Source organism: Saccopteryx bilineata, chromosome 1, assembly GCF_036850765.1.
Source record: "Saccopteryx bilineata isolate mSacBil1 chromosome 1, mSacBil1_pri_phased_curated, whole genome shotgun sequence".
NCBI classification, from domain to species: Eukaryota; Metazoa; Chordata; class Mammalia; order Chiroptera; family Emballonuridae; genus Saccopteryx; species Saccopteryx bilineata.
The window spans coordinates 330974668-330990566 of record NC_089490.1 but is presented as its reverse complement, the minus strand read 5'-3'; the positions used below and the strand labels follow the sequence as shown (position 1 = coordinate 330990566).

At 37.3% G+C, this 15899-nt stretch overlaps 1 protein-coding gene across 2 annotated transcripts in view; it reads right to left on the bottom strand.

Annotated features, from left to right (window-relative positions):
- The window catches only part of NOX4 (NADPH oxidase 4), a 197179-nt gene that overhangs the window by 67113 nt on the left and 114167 nt on the right, over positions 1-15899 (bottom strand). The gene's annotated exons all lie outside the window — the stretch shown is intronic.

The window sequence follows — 15899 nt, the reverse complement described above, 5'->3', positions numbered from 1 at the left end:
GGATAGGGGGTGGGAGGGGCACAAAGAAAACAAGATAGAAGGTGACAGAGGACAATCTGACTTTGGGTGGTGGGTATGCAACATAATTGAACGACAAGATAACCTGGACTTGTTATCTTTGAATATATGTATCCTGATTTATTGATGTCACCCCATTAAAAAAATAAAATTATAAAAAAAAAAAAAAAAAAAAAAAAAAAAACCTAGGTATAACATCTAGGCCTCATTTGCCTTTCAGCTCCAGGCCCAGACAAGCAGCAAACCAGCTAAGCAACAAGATGGCTGACCCCAGGTCCAGCTGCACTGACAGATAACCCTCTATGAGACTTTCAAATACTAAGATACATGCTGAGTAGAAAAATGATAACTTGCATATGAAACTAATTTAGTAGAAATAAGTTGATTAAAATTCACAGTGGGGCCTGGTAGATAGAACATTTAAGAGTTTGAAATTTATCTTTAGTAATATAGCTTTTAGTTATAATGAAGTAAAAAGCTTTGTTCCAGGAGCTGGACACAAGAATGGACCTACATGACTTCATGAGGTTATAAGCAATCCACCTTTGTGCCCAGACCCAGGAGATCCACAAACAAAACAGTATCTAAGCCCCAATGCTCTGAGGACAGAACACCCACTGACAAGGACACAGATAAAGAATTACTGGTCAGTAGATGAAAAAATGCTAGAAGATTCTCTGGACTGCAACTTTTTAATCTAATTAAATTTTTCCTAAATTCTAAACCCCTTACCTATTCCTTTCTTCCCCCTATAAAAAAAGATTTCTTTCTTTCTTTTCTTTCATTTTTCTTTCCTCTTTTCTTTCTTTCCTTCTTCCTTCCTTCCTTCCTTCCTTCCTTCCTTCCTTCCTTCCTTCCTTCCTTCCATCCATCCATCGATCCATCCTTTTCTTTTCTTTATTACAGTTAAACCCAATCCCTTCCAATGAAAATTCCTCTCTCATTTCTCCTAGTCATTTTCTACCCATCCTTGAACGTATTACAAAAAAAAATAGTAGTTTCAAATGACATTCTTTTCTTTAAGAAAGTTAATTTCAGGGAAGAAAGTAAGGTGGTAAAGACCATGTTCTGATGAGTGAGGTACAGGTTTGATATAAGGTCTCTGCACATATATGCCTTAATAATTTTTATACAAATACAAAATAATGGGATATAACAATCAGAATTAAAGAAGAAAAAAAGGCATTAAAAAAGTCAATTCAAGACTAAGAATAAAGCCTGTTTTGTTTTTTTCCTTTGAGGAAGTGGGGCGGGAAAGTTGGAGGAGGGTAAAGGGGGTAGAGATTATGATGGAGGCAGATTTGACTTGGGATGGTAAACACACAATGCAATATACAGATGATGTACTGTAGAATTGTGCACCTGAAACCTGTATAATTTTATTAACCAATGTCACCCCAATAAATTCAAAAATTTCTTTTCTTATTTTTAAATTTTATTTAGAAAATTAACTTTAACAGGGTGATATTGATCAATAACAGTACATAAGTTTCAGGTAAACATTTTTATAGCATTTGAACTGTTAATTATGTTGTATACCCATCACTGAAAGTCAAATGATTTTCTGTTACCTTGTATTTGTCCCTCTTTACACCCTTCCCCCAAACCTCTCTACTGCCTCCCTCCCCCATATTCCCTTCCCCCTGGTAACTACATCACTTTTATCTATGTCCATGAGTCTCATTTTATATCCCACCTATGTGTGAAATCATACAGTTCTTAGCTTTTTCTGATTTACTTATTTCACTCAGTATAATGTTCTCAAGATCCATCCATGTTGTAAATGTCACTATGTCTTCATTTCTTATGGCTGAATAGTATTCCATAGTATATATGTACCACATCTTCTTTATCCTTCCTCTATTGAGGAACACTTCAGTTGTTTCCATGTCTTGGCCACTGTGAATAACGCTGTGATGAACATGAGGGTGTATGTGTCTTTATGTACGAATGTATTCAAGTTTTGGGGGTAGATACCCAGTAGAGAGATTGCTGAGTCATACAGTAATTCTATTAATTTTTTGAGGAACCACCATACTTTCTTCCATAATGGTTGTACTAATTTGCATTCCCACCACAAGTGAATGAGGGTTCCTTTTTCTCCACAGCCTCTCCAACATTTGTTATTACCTATCTTGTTGATAATAGCCAATCTAACAGATGCGAGGTAATATCTCATTGTAGTTTTGATTTGCATTTCTCAAATAGCGAGTGAAGATGAGCTTCTTTGTATATATCCGTTTGCCATTAGTATGTTTTTTTGTGAGAAGTGTCCGTTTAGGTCTTCTCCCAATTTTTAAATTAGATTGTTTGCTTGTTGCTGAGCTTTGTGAGTTCTTTATATATTTTGGGTATTAGTCCCTTATTAAAGCTGTTGTTTGCAAATATCATCTCACATTTAGTTGGTTGCCTATTTGTTTTGTTGTCAGTTTCTTTTGCTGTGCAGAAGCTTTTTAGTTTGATATAGTCCCATTCATTTATTTTTGCCTTTACTTCCCTTGCCTTTGGGGTCAAATTCATAAATTGTTCTCTATGGACAAGGTCCATGAGCTTAGTATTTATGGTTTTTTTCTATGTAATTTATTGTTTCAGATCATAGGTTTAGGTCTTTCATCCATTTTGAATTAATTTCTGTGCAGAGGGACAAACTGTAATCAAGTTTTATTCTTTTGCATGTGACTTCACAATTTTTGCAGCATCATTTATTAAAGAGGCTTTCTTTTCTTCATTGTGTTTTTGGTGCTCAATCTCATCAATAATTCTTTTTAAAAGACTAATATAAAGCATGGAAAAATTTCCTTTCTACCTAAAAGTACAACATAACAAAAGTAACTTAAGAAAAATTTTAACATAAAAGGGGGAGAAAATGGACATTGTATGGATAAAGGGATTCTGACAGTAGCTAAGTATGTTTACTTTAGTTACGAATTATAAAACTAGGGTAGATTCAGGTAACCACTAGGCTTATGGTAACTCAGACTTAAGTCAAAACTTCATTAATTTTCCATAAGCTCTTACTGTTATGGGACTACTATAATAATGTTTTGAGTCTTCAGGAAATAGTATTACTTTAGAGTCAATGTTTAGTACCCCAAAAGTTGAATTATTTCTTTCATCAATGTAGACCCACTCTACCAATTGCTGTAGAGTAAGAGGACTACTTTAACATTTAATTTTTGACATGTACAAGTGTTCTTTCTCAAAGAGGCTTGACCATTCCTTTACTAAAGAAGCTCAGATCTATGAACTGACTCAAATCAGAAAAAGGGCTAGATTCTCTATTGAGATAATTCAGGTTAGATATCTATATCCCAACCCTAGAGTTTTCTTTTCATTTGTACAAATCAAGTTAGAATTTAGTAGGTCATCTGTTTATTTGAGTCCTACGGGCACCATGATCAGTTAGCCAACATCAAAGAGCTCTACAGATCAATCCATTCTGATCACTGTCTCAGACATGCTGCCCATTATGGTAACAACACCATCTTTTTTTTTTTTTTCTGAAGCTGGAAACGGGGAGAGACAGTCAGACAGACTCCCGCATGCGCCCGACCGGGATCCATCCGGCACGCCCACCAGGGGCGATGCTCTGCCCACCAGGGGGCGTCGCTCTGTCACGACCAGAGCCACTCCAGCACCTGGGGCAGAGGCCAAGGAGCCATCCCCAGCTCCCGGGCCATCTCTGCTCCAATGGAGCCTCGGCTGCGGGAGGGGAAGAGAGAGACAGAGAGGAAGGAGGGGGGGGGGGTGGAGAAGAAGCAAATGGGCGCTTCTCCTATGTGCCCTGGCCGGGAATCGAACCTAGGTCCCCCGCACGCCAGGCCGACGCTCTACTGCTGAGCCAACCGGCCAGGGCCACAACACCATCTTTACTACATATATCAACTAAGTGCTGCCTCTTAGCACCTACCTATCAAAAACCTCATCATCTCCAATGATTTCATGAAGTGCACTTCAATGATGGCCTCTTTTACTTCATTCTCAGTCTGCAACCAGCCACGATAGAACCTTTTCAAGGGTTCTAGAATGCCTGCCATTAATATGTTTCTCAAAGCTTTAGTGAAAGAATCCTACATAAGAATTTAGCTAAGGGGTTGATAACATAATAAATTCTCAATATAAGAAACATAATAAATTCTCTCCAGTATTTGAATCTCCCTAAGGTGATGGATAACTTCATCTAAAATTATCTAAGAGGTCTATAAGCATATACATGAAAGAGTCAAGAGTGACTATGTCTAAGGATTCCAGGTGAAAGGAAAAAAAGGCATTAACTTTTATTTTATTGATATCTTGCTTATCTCATAGTAATAATATTTTAAAAGATAGATGTGTATGCTATCACAAACACAAAAATATCTTCATGGATACTGTTCATTCATAATCTCGACATTATAGCTTTTGTAGCACTGTCTGATCCTGCTCAGAAACATACAACACTGATGCACATATATACACATACACACTGCTTAAAAAGTACAAATTCATTTTCTGAATAATATTTAGAAAATACTATTTAAATATAAACAAAATGTGTGCATTTAAATTTATTTTGGGGGGAAATATTTATTGATAATATACTAAGTATTAGGTACCAAGTAAGGTTCTTAATAGTAATATGTTAAAGGTCCAGTAAAGACCACATATGTGTTATCAAAAGATACAAACACTAAAAATAAATAAGTGCTAAATGTATACTCTAAGAGTCCAGAAGAACAAAAGAAAAAACTTTGTGGGGATATATTGGTAATAAAAACCAAAAGAATCAGCAAAGTTTTATTTAAAAATTTTTATAAAGACCAAAGTGAAAGAAAGCAAAAAAGAAGTCCTTCTGATCCATAGTGATAGATGAAGTGTCTAATTTTATGAATAATTTTGCTGTTTTCCATATATTAATGTCTAATGGCCAAGAGTTTAAAATTAGTTAGTAAGACTAAAATTTTAAGCAGAAGGGAATTTTATCGATTAAATCATACTTCATTTATCCACTCTTTCAACAAACTTTTGTTAAGTACCTATTATTTGCCACATACTTATTCTCAAGGGCAGACCTGTTTATTACAAGAAAATGTCAGCACAACAAAAGAATAGCAATGCCATTACAGCTACTTGAAAAAAGATTTAGAATGTAATTACAAAATTACTTTAAAAGGGAAAGAAGAGCTGTTCTCCTAGGGACTCAAGGAAATTAATGGTTTGTCAAAATTTGATGTTTTATTTTCCTTAAGAAAAGAAATATGCACACTAATCTTAGAAAAACAAATTACTTCAAAAAATAAAAAGCAAAAGAATTAAAGGGCAGACCTGATGTAGTACATCAAAACCAGCTGGAAAGATATGGAGTATAAATTTTCCTTTTCTGAAAAGTTTAAATCAAGGGAATGTTCTTTATTACCATGGCAACTTAGTATTGAATAACAATTGCTGCTATTTAAAATATTGCTTTCAAACCAACATCAAAGGTATTCAAATTAATACTGTTTTAGATAAATCCGGAAATCTAGTTGCAGAGCAAGTAAGAATATTTCCTCTTAAAGATATAGGCAAATCTTCTGTTGATGAAATTCAAATAGAAATGGACTGCAATTCTGTAAGAAAAATAATCAGCTGCATGCTTTGGGTATAGAATACTACCATCTCTGCAGATATTGAGGTCAATTTTAAAGAATATAAAATACAAGATCTTATACTTGTCTTATACAAAACAAAAACAAAAAAAACTCCAAAACCATAACAAGCCCACACTTGCAACTCAGAAAATGAGAACCTGATGAGCATAATGGCTTATATAACCCCAGCTAATAAATGAACTAGAACCTGAATAGAAGAGAGAAACCTAAACATAAAAATCCTATAGGCAGACATCCTCCACCACATTCCCTGTGAGTCTCTCAACTTTACCAAAATTAATCTATTATCATTCCTACAGTATGTGGAATTAAATTGTCCATATTCTAGAATTGATTTCTTTGGAAAGTGTTAGATAGTTTTACATCAGCAATGAGCTGAGACAGGAGAAAAACTCCCTTAATGCAATGTATTGTAGGTAAAGGAACTAGAAGCCAGGCAGGCTGGCCAACTGGCCCAAGGTCACATAGCAAGTAAGAGGCAAAAAAATGAAAATGAAAAAAAAAAAAAACGTCTAACAAAACTGATAGTCCAGTGTTCTTCACACTGCATCATGATGCCTCATTCTTAGGTGAGAAAATACTGTACTCCTTTTCTCCCTTCCTCCCTCCCTTCCTTTCTTCTTGCCTAACGATTACATAATAACAGAAAAACACAGCAGGCTCATATACAATTCATACACCTCCACAACTGGTACTATTAACACTGGAAGGTCTAAAGGTAGCCAATGCAGTAAAATACAAAGGAAAATTATTTAATGGATTCTTTTATTTTTTGGAGGAAGCACAGTAATAAAAGTCCATTCTTTTAATACTTATTATTCTGGTTCCTACTTATTAAACATACTTTTTTTAAAAATCCAAAGCAATTTTTGAAAGAACCACAAACAGACGTGTTGGCTTCTAAATACATCAGTAAATCAATGTCTACCGCCAGCTTCCTTAGAAAATATAAATTCTCTTCTGTTACCACTGAAGCTAAACTACAACAAAAATTGACAGGGATAAAAAAGAACAGAGGTTCAAGGAAAGTGAAAGTAAATAACAGGCATTTTTGGATAGACACATTATTGCTCCTAGGCGTTCTACAATCCACCATTTAAGGAAAATATTATATTTTGATTTGTCACAGCAAATGCACATTTTTAACAAGGTAGACATTCAACAAAAGAAACGTCTCAAAGCCATCAAGGCTCAGCTTGATACTCATTCAGTTCTCACTTCCTACATAAACTCTGAATACCCCCCACGTGCATATATTCAAGAAGGAACAGCCAATTTTATCCAAGATCCAAAGAAACTGGAGCTCTTATTTTACGTTTTTATAAAGTTCTAACTTAAAACTTTAGGCAAACAAAATTAACAGCATGTGATGTGTGGTCCTTTGAAGCCTATCAAAACCAACAATGCAGTGAGAGTCTTGTTTGCTCTTAAATAAAGAATTTCCTGGTCAAATACAAAATCTATGAAGTGGTGGATTAGGGAAGAGCAACAAGCAAATGTATGAATTCACTTCCTTTGTTAGGTTGTTTTATTGGACAAAATTGGGTTTTCTTTGACCCCTCTGGGTCTTGTTTTTTTGTTTTGTTTTGTTTTGTTTGTTAGTTTGTTTTCTGCATAGGCATTCCTAATGGCAGGACTGCTTGTTCTTCTTTCAATCAAAACCTGTCCCAGATTTAAGGGCCAGCTCAGATTCCTATTCCTTGAAGAGGGCTTCACAGACCGTGCCTACCAGTAATGATCATTTGTTTCCTTGTTTATTTTCAGCCTAGCAAGATTAGGTACTTGATTAGAAATTCTAGATCTCCTGTAGAATATAGAATAAAATCTAATCTTGATGTTCAACATTCTTTTAAAAACTGCATATCTCTGCAGCCTGTCTCCTAAAACTTCTCTATGAACTCTAAGCTCAGCTGCCTTAACATCAGATTGTTTCCTAATGACATCATGCCTTCTATTGCAGTTTTCTTTCCTCCTACAGTGTGCCCTTTCCTGCCTAGAAAGCTTTTTACTTTAACCTGTTTACCAGCTCAAGTGAACCTTACCATGCTTAGATAAATTTTCTGACTTCCTATCACAGAATTACTTGCATCCTCCTAAAGAACCCAAATCATATACCCTTGGGAGTAAAATGTCAATATTTGCATCCTCACCAGCAATGAATATTATCAACAAGGAAAATCTTTGTTAACTGATAGCTGGAATATAGTATATAGTAATTCTAATTAACATTTACTTGAATACTAGTATGATTCAACTCTGTTCACATAGTTTATTCGTTTCTTTTCTCAGCTTACTTCTTTTTGAATTGAAGTAGCTCTTTGTATACTGAAGGAATTAATGGGTAATTTCTGTATATTTGTTTCTGTTCAATTCTCTTCTTTTTTTATATATATTTTTAAATGTTTATTAAGTTAAATGTACTTACTTTTCTTGTGAGTTCTTCTAAGATAGAATGGCCTTTTACTTTTAGAGATTGGCGACTATTAATATCCATTTTCTTTGAATTCCTGTACAGATCAACTTGTATATATATTAAAATATTTAAGCTATTTTAAAGAAAATTTTGTCATTTAAAGATGTATTTTGATATTTAAGGGCCAATAGATAATAGTTCATTTTGACTTACAGAGTTTCTTTTCTTTTATCATGTGATATGTATTTTTATATATCAAGGGTCTATATCTAGGCTTTTACTTTGTTAATATAATCCTTGCCATTTTTCACTCCAGTACCATAGCATTTAAAATATTTGTATTTTATACAAGGCAGTGTAGTAAATTACCACATTTTTAGCATAAGATAAGCCTAAGTTCAAATCTCAATTCATTCACTGAATAGTTTCAAGTTCCTGGGCACAATATTTAGCCTTGTAAATTCTTAGCTTGTTTGTCAATTTTATTTCACTTTATAGCACATTTTAATAGAGCCAGTGCTATCTTGTTATTCAAGATTTTCTAGATTTTGTATTTATTTATTTATTTATTTTTAGCAGCAGAGAGAGTGTGAGCAACTGAGAGACAGAGATAGATAGGCAGACAGGAAGGGAGAGAGATAGAAGCATCAACTCATAGTTGCAGCACTTTAGTTATTCATTGATTGCTTTCTCATACATGCCTTGACTGGGAAAAAGGTGTTCCAGTCAAGCCAGTGACCCCTTGCTCAAGCCAGCGACTTTGAACTTCCAGAGAGCGACCTTTGGGCTCCAGACAGCAAACACGGGGTCAGGTCTATGATCTCATGCTCAAGCCAGTGACCTCAGGGTTTTGAACCTGGGTCCTCATCACCCCAGGTTGACACTCTATCCACTGTGCCACTGCCTGGTCAGGTTCTTGTTATTTATTTTTAATAATTGTTTTCTGTTTTTACAAATAAGCATTAATATTACTTTTTTATCTTGGGTTTTGATTTTGATTTAAATTACATTATGACTATAATTTATTCTGGGAAGATTAACAGTTTTACCATACTCAGCTTTCATATCTAGAAACAAAGTATGTCACTCTAAACTATTGTACTCTTTAAAATACTTTTTATTTTCTTCCTATTGTTTTATTTTCAACACTCATTGAAGTTATATCAATTTTTTTCTGACTTCTTTTTACTATGAAAAAAATAAACACCAAATGAATGTCTTTAATAGGCTTAGAGAATTTTTTGTTAGAGGTTTATATTGTAAAAGCCAACTCCTTTAATTAAATAGATAAATATAATATGTAATCAATACAATTAAAAACCTCTTTATAAAAGATGATTTGGAAAAATATTGCTTTGTGTTCCTATTCTGTGGGAAAGACTGGTCTAGGAATATTTATTCATGTAAAGGCATTCCCAAACCTTAAAAAAAGAGAAAAAGATAAATTTCCATTTCCACTGGGTTTGGATCTCGGCCCCAGTTGTCTGTTCCACTATGCTTGCTGCCAACTTCGAAAGCCTATTGCTGAGGACTGCATCTCAACCACGGAAGACACAATACTCCAAACCACCACCTAACTCCACCATTTCAGCATCAACAAAAGATGTGCGTTGTTATTATGAAAGTGGAAAGTAAGAGGACTATATCACAAATGAGAAGGGGGAAAGAAAAGATGGCAATCACCATTTGACTATTCCAGATGGATAGTCCTACATTTAAAACACATTTTCTTATTTGCTCCAATTGGAAACATAGCTTTCTGCTAGGTACTGTCACTGAAAACACTGAGATTTTCAAAGATTTCTATGTGGTACTTTTTCCTTTTTTTCTTTCATAATTATGTGGATAGCGGCACCCCAAAATTTTACTAGTGTCTCAAAGCAGTGCAAAATATATATATATATATATATATATATATATATATATATATGATCACCTTCTATGTTTAAGTTCTTTCTCATGAGGCAACAAACCATTTTAACTTTTCTTCACTAACTCCACTAATATTCTACTACTCAATCTAGCTATAATATATTTCTTTGGGTTCCCTTGCATTCCATGTTCATTATTTAATTGCCATCTCCAAGTTTTCTCCAAATCTCATTTTATGGAAGAGTTTAGTTTTCCTATTTTAGTTATATAAGTTCATGAAATCCCACCTTCCTCCTTTGTCAAAGTTCAAAAATCACAATAAGAACAACAGCATTTTTGCTAGACTCTATTTCCAAAGTTGTCTTACTCAATTGCCTTTGAATCCCGGTGTTAAGCTATGTAATGTTTTTGGTGTGTTCACTTAGATGACATTGAAGAACGCTACTGGCTTCACTGTAATCCATCAAGTCACTTGCTAAGTGAAATAAGGCAATCAGAGAAAGGAAAGTACCAAATGATTTCACTCATATGTGAAATCTAATGAACAAAATGAACTAACAAGCAAAAAAGAGAGACTCACAGAGAGCAAGCTGATAGTTGTCGGGGTCGGGGGCTGTATGAGAGGGATGAAGCAAAAAAGGACAAAAAAAAGAGAAAAAACTCATGGACATGGATAATAGTGTGGTGATTGTCAGGGGAAGAGTGAGGAGGGAGAAGTGGAGGAGGGTATTGGAGGGATAAATGGTGATGGAAGGAGACTTGACTTGGGATGGGAAACACAATACAGTGTACAGATGATGTGTTGTAGAATTGTGCACCTGAACCTATATATATAATTTTGTTAAGCAGGGTCACCCTAAATATTCAATTAAAAATATAATTAAAATAAATTTAATTACAATTTGTTTAGGAAATAAGAACTGCATTCATTTAGTTTTCTTTATAAAATGTCAACAAGTAAATTAAACAAAATGAGTACTTAAATATGTTACTCATGATAATAATAATGGCATGAAATTCTTACCCTCCTGCTTCTTTGGAATTGTTTAGTCCATTAACACTAGAATGACTTCACAAATGACATATTCTTTCTGGGCTACTCACTACATTACTGTCATATTTTTGACATTGCTCAAAATATTATTTTACCAAGAAAATTCTTTACTATTCTTATTTTCCTTCACATTATATAGTAAAATAAAACAGAAAATAGTAGATAACAGAGAATCCTAACTTCTGCTAGGAACAGAACAAATCATAATAAAAAACATAACAATCCCTTCAAACAAACCACTTTGCTGTACTAACTCTAATTCCAGGACCAGAAATTACATAATCTATTTATTTTCACGAATAAAAAGTAACATTTTTTGTTGGTCAGAAAATAAAAATTTTGTATTTTCCCCTATTTTGGGAGTTGTAAAATGACAGACCTAGAACAAAGCTTCATGAGTAGTGAATTCCAACTATTTACTAAGCAGTCTCTATATTTTCAGGGACACTGCAAGAGAGCTGTCATTTACAAAAGAATGATAGTATAGATATCATGCTCATAAACCGAGAAACCAAAGAAGAAACACTTTATTTTCTCTCTTGAGAACAGATGGGCATTGCAATTGTAATATAAATTTCTCACTTCCCTGGTAAAAAAATGTCCTTGATTTTTGAGGCTATGAAATATGGAACATAGCACCAGCTAATTTTTACTGAATGATTTATTATATTATGATAGTAAACAAGTTATCTTAAATTTGATAGCATTAACTAATTAATTATCTAATGATTTCTACATTGACAAAATGCTAGAATTATATATACTATTTCATTATACATATAAATAATATACACTTGAAGACTTGATCTATTAATTCTCATTCTGACTCAGCTCTACCTAGAAGGATAGAAAAGTAATTCCATACATATTTGCTAACTCATCTCCCACTGCTAATCACAGGCCAGATCAGTGTAAATTTAATCACTTTCAGAGTTCCGGGAAAATTTAGAGATGGGATGACTTTAGAAATAGGCCCATAAGGCACATATGGGAGTTGATGCTTCCAGCTCCTCACTCCCTCTCTCTCTGTCTCTCTCTCCTCTCTAAAATGAATAAATAAAATTAAAAAAAAAAGAAATAGGCCCATTTGCCATGTGCTTTTTTGTGTGTGTGACAGAGACAGGGAGAGGGACAGAAATAGACAGATAGGAGAAAAGGAGAGAGATGAGAAGCATCAGTTCTTTGTTGCACCTCCTTAGTTGTTCATTGATTGCTTTCTCATATGTGCCTTGACCTTGGGTTTCAAGCCAGTGACCATGGGGTCATGTCTATGATCTAACGTGCAAACCAGTGACCCCATGCTCAAGCTGGTGAGCCTGTGCTCAAGCTGGCAATCTTGGAATTTCGAATCTGGTCTTCTGCGTCCCATTCCGACACTCTATCCACTGTGCCACTGCCTGGTCAGGCCATGTGCTTTTTTTATTACTATCTTTCTCTACTTACTGATCTCCAGTTTACTCAGTAAATCAAAGCAGTCTATACCATCCCCAAACTTCTCCCCTGCATTGTCCCAGTAAGATGATCTTCATAAGGTTAAGGGTAATCCCTCTCACTCAATTATTGTGTGGTCCTATTTCATTGGACACAATTCTCTCTGGAGAAATTTTTTCTTCTCAGCTTCCTTGACACTATGACATATCTTTAATCTGAAAATTTTGCTTCTAAACTGGTCCTTCTCCTTTCCAATCTGCATAATGCCATCAGGTGACCAGTATACAGGGGCAGGCCAAAGTAGGTATACAGTTGTTTGTATAGAAAAAGACATGCAGGTTATGATTGTTACAATAGATTTATTAACTCAAAAGAATACCACAATGCACTTACAAGATTGTACTGAAGTGCACATTGCCTCCCTCGCTCCCTCCCTTTCCTTAATAAATATTTACATTTACTATGAACAATCATTTTAATAAACCCTCGAGTACAATGGTAAGCAAAAAGAGATACAATTATAATGCTTATAGTCTACAGAGGAAATTTGTTGCATCAATGTTCACATTTTAAATGGATAGTTACCAATGAAAGAAGTGCTCTGAAGAAAAGAAATATAGTGATGGCAGCATATATAAGAAACCAAAAATTGAGGTGTCTAGGAGGCTTCTCAGACCAAGTAACTGCTGAACTGGGACTTATAAATACCAGGTACACGTGTAGGTAGGGGTGGGCAGGGGTGGTGAAGAGTAATGTCAATATATGGATCAGGACATGTACAGGATAGGAAGAAGGAAGAGAAAAAAAAGGATTTAAAAGACCCATGGGAGAAGAGAGATGGCAACGGAGTAGGCGAACGTTCCAACTGCCACCTCCCAGGACCAAATTGGATTACAACTTAATTTAAGAACAATCATCTTGAAAAACCAACTTTGGACCAAACTAAAAGGAATCTATAACCAAGGATCACTAAAGAAGCCACACCAAGGCTGGTAGGAAGGGCGGAGACACAGAAAGTGCTGCCCTGCTCCCAGGAGCAAGCAGCAGCTCAGAGGGACTCTCACAGCGGGATGGGTTGACTTGAGAGGTGTGGGCCCTCAGCCCCAGGCCTGGAGCCCCAGCCTTGAGCCCCAGAGCCTAGAAGAGGCGCCCAGACAGCATTTAGCTGTGAAAAGAGCCAGGTTTCTGTCTGTGAGAAAGAGACACAGCTCTCAGATGCAGACTCTGTTTTAAAGGGCCTATGCAGAAAAATCTCACTCTCAGCCACTTACCTGGGGCTCTGGTGGGGGAGAGCTGAGAGCACTGGAGTTGCAGGAGGAGAGTATAAAGCTGGAGGCCCAGGGAGAAACACTGTGGGGGACAGCCACCTGAACCCTGTGATGAATCATTCTCCAGTATGAGAGAATGCAGTTGCCATCATTCTTGGGCAGAGCATCCCCTTTGTGTGGCATAAGCCTGGGAAAAAGCAGATGCTCCACCCTTGGGAGTCCCTCCTATTCCAGGGATGGCAATGGATCGTTCTGAGAGGCCAGGAAGCAGGGGGCGCACAGTGACTCAGTTTTCAGGTGTTGAGACCAGAACTACCCCAGACACTCTCCCGAGTTATGACTCGGTGCTTCCACCTCACAAGAGACTCAGCTAAAACTGTCCAGAGATGGGGAAGATCACACCTCTGGGTCTCAAAGGCCACACCCACTGGACTTCTGGGGCCACATCCTACTGAGGTCTGTGAAAAAAGTCTGGACAGACTGACACCTGGGGCCAAGGGATAGAGCCACACAGACCATCCTTAATAATTGCTGAATTTCTGCAGGCTCTAGACTCTAGCAGAGGTTTTTTTCAGCAGCTGAACCCAACAAGCAGCCAGCAGACAGGCAGCAAGAGGCAAGACTCAGGGAAACTTGGCCATTTGAGTGGACTTTATCCCAGGACCAGAGTGGGTAAAAGCCAGCCTAGGAGTGCAGTCCATGCACACCTGGGCCCAGCAGAGGCAGCCACAAACTCTGAATTGCTTGTAGCTCCAAGAAGGTTGCCGAGGGCCAGTCACACATGGGCAGTGTCCCCACTGGTCTGCTGTGCTGGGTTCCTGCTTGGGAGGCCCAGGGCTGGCACATCCAGGGGCCAGCTGCAGAAAGCATTGGTTCAGGACCTAACAACCCTTACTAAAGTGGCATCCTAAAGAAAAGCTCCTCACACCAGGCCCAGCTGAGGCAAGTTCTGCTCTCTCTGATCAGCACCAGCACAGCAGCTCATGTGCATTGGGTAGTGTAGAGATTCAGAGTCAGCTGGCCTGGACACTGCATATTCTGTCCTGCTAGGCTAGATCCCACAAGGGGAAGGAAGAGAGGCTTGGAGCATGGATATTTAAAGTGTGGGTCCCTGTGAGACTAATGTTGGATCTGGTCAAGGGGCTTAGCCACCTTCAGGAGGAATACCGTCAGCCCCAGGAGAGGATTCTCTCAGTCCTCTTTCCTGAGACTGAGGTCTCAACAGCTGAAAGAAATTCTGCAGAGGGGGCTGTCAGGCACACTCAGTCTGAACCTGCTGCTCACCTTGTTGGGAAGAAATAAAATTTGAGTATCCAGCAGTGGCTGAGGGATAATGTTCTGGAGTAGGGGCCACATTCCCAGTACTTAGCTCCTGACCAAGAAACTCCTGAAGTAGGCGGTCCAACAAACACTGTATTCACAACCTCAGCTGCCCGAACTCACCAAGCATGCAACCTGTAATAGGGTTGGTTGGGTGAGGCCAATCTGAGCGCACACTACAGTCTTACTACAGAAGATTCTATGGGAAGACCAGGCAGCTGCTAGAGGAGGAGCAGCTGAAAAGTGGAGACAAATCTTACAGAGCTTGAAGCATTTCTGGAGCTCTTGTCATCTCTAAGCAGGAGGCAGCTGATCCTTATACAAAAGTTAGCCCCTCCCACAGTACCCAGACCTAGAAAACACAGACACAAACAGCGAAAAGTGCAGTAGCTGCAGATGATAGCCCACAGCGGGTCACAAACAACAGCTAACACCAACCCAAGAAGAGCTAGAGCCAACACTACTGGTAGTGGGTGTAGAGAGCACCAACCCTAGACTTAATTACCTACACAAACACCACACCCAAAGGTGGAGTCTAGCAGGCACCAGACACTGTGGAGAATAATGCCCAACAGGACAGACATTGCACAGTGTGTAATACACATGATCAAGGTTGACCCTTACAGCTAGCCAGCCTGAAGGGATAAATGTAACCATGAAAAGACTAACTGCATCTAATACTCACATACAACAAGAGGGAAAATAGTATGCTCAAGAAGCATTCCTAGAGCAAGGAAAACAAGTGCCCTGGAGTACAGTACCACTGAGCCCATCTTCTTCATAAAGCCCACATAAAAATTTCAAAGTTGAACATCGCTGCCTAATACACAGACAAAATGGGCAGACAGAGAAATATGACCTAAATGAATCAACAAGAAAAATCCCCAGAAAAA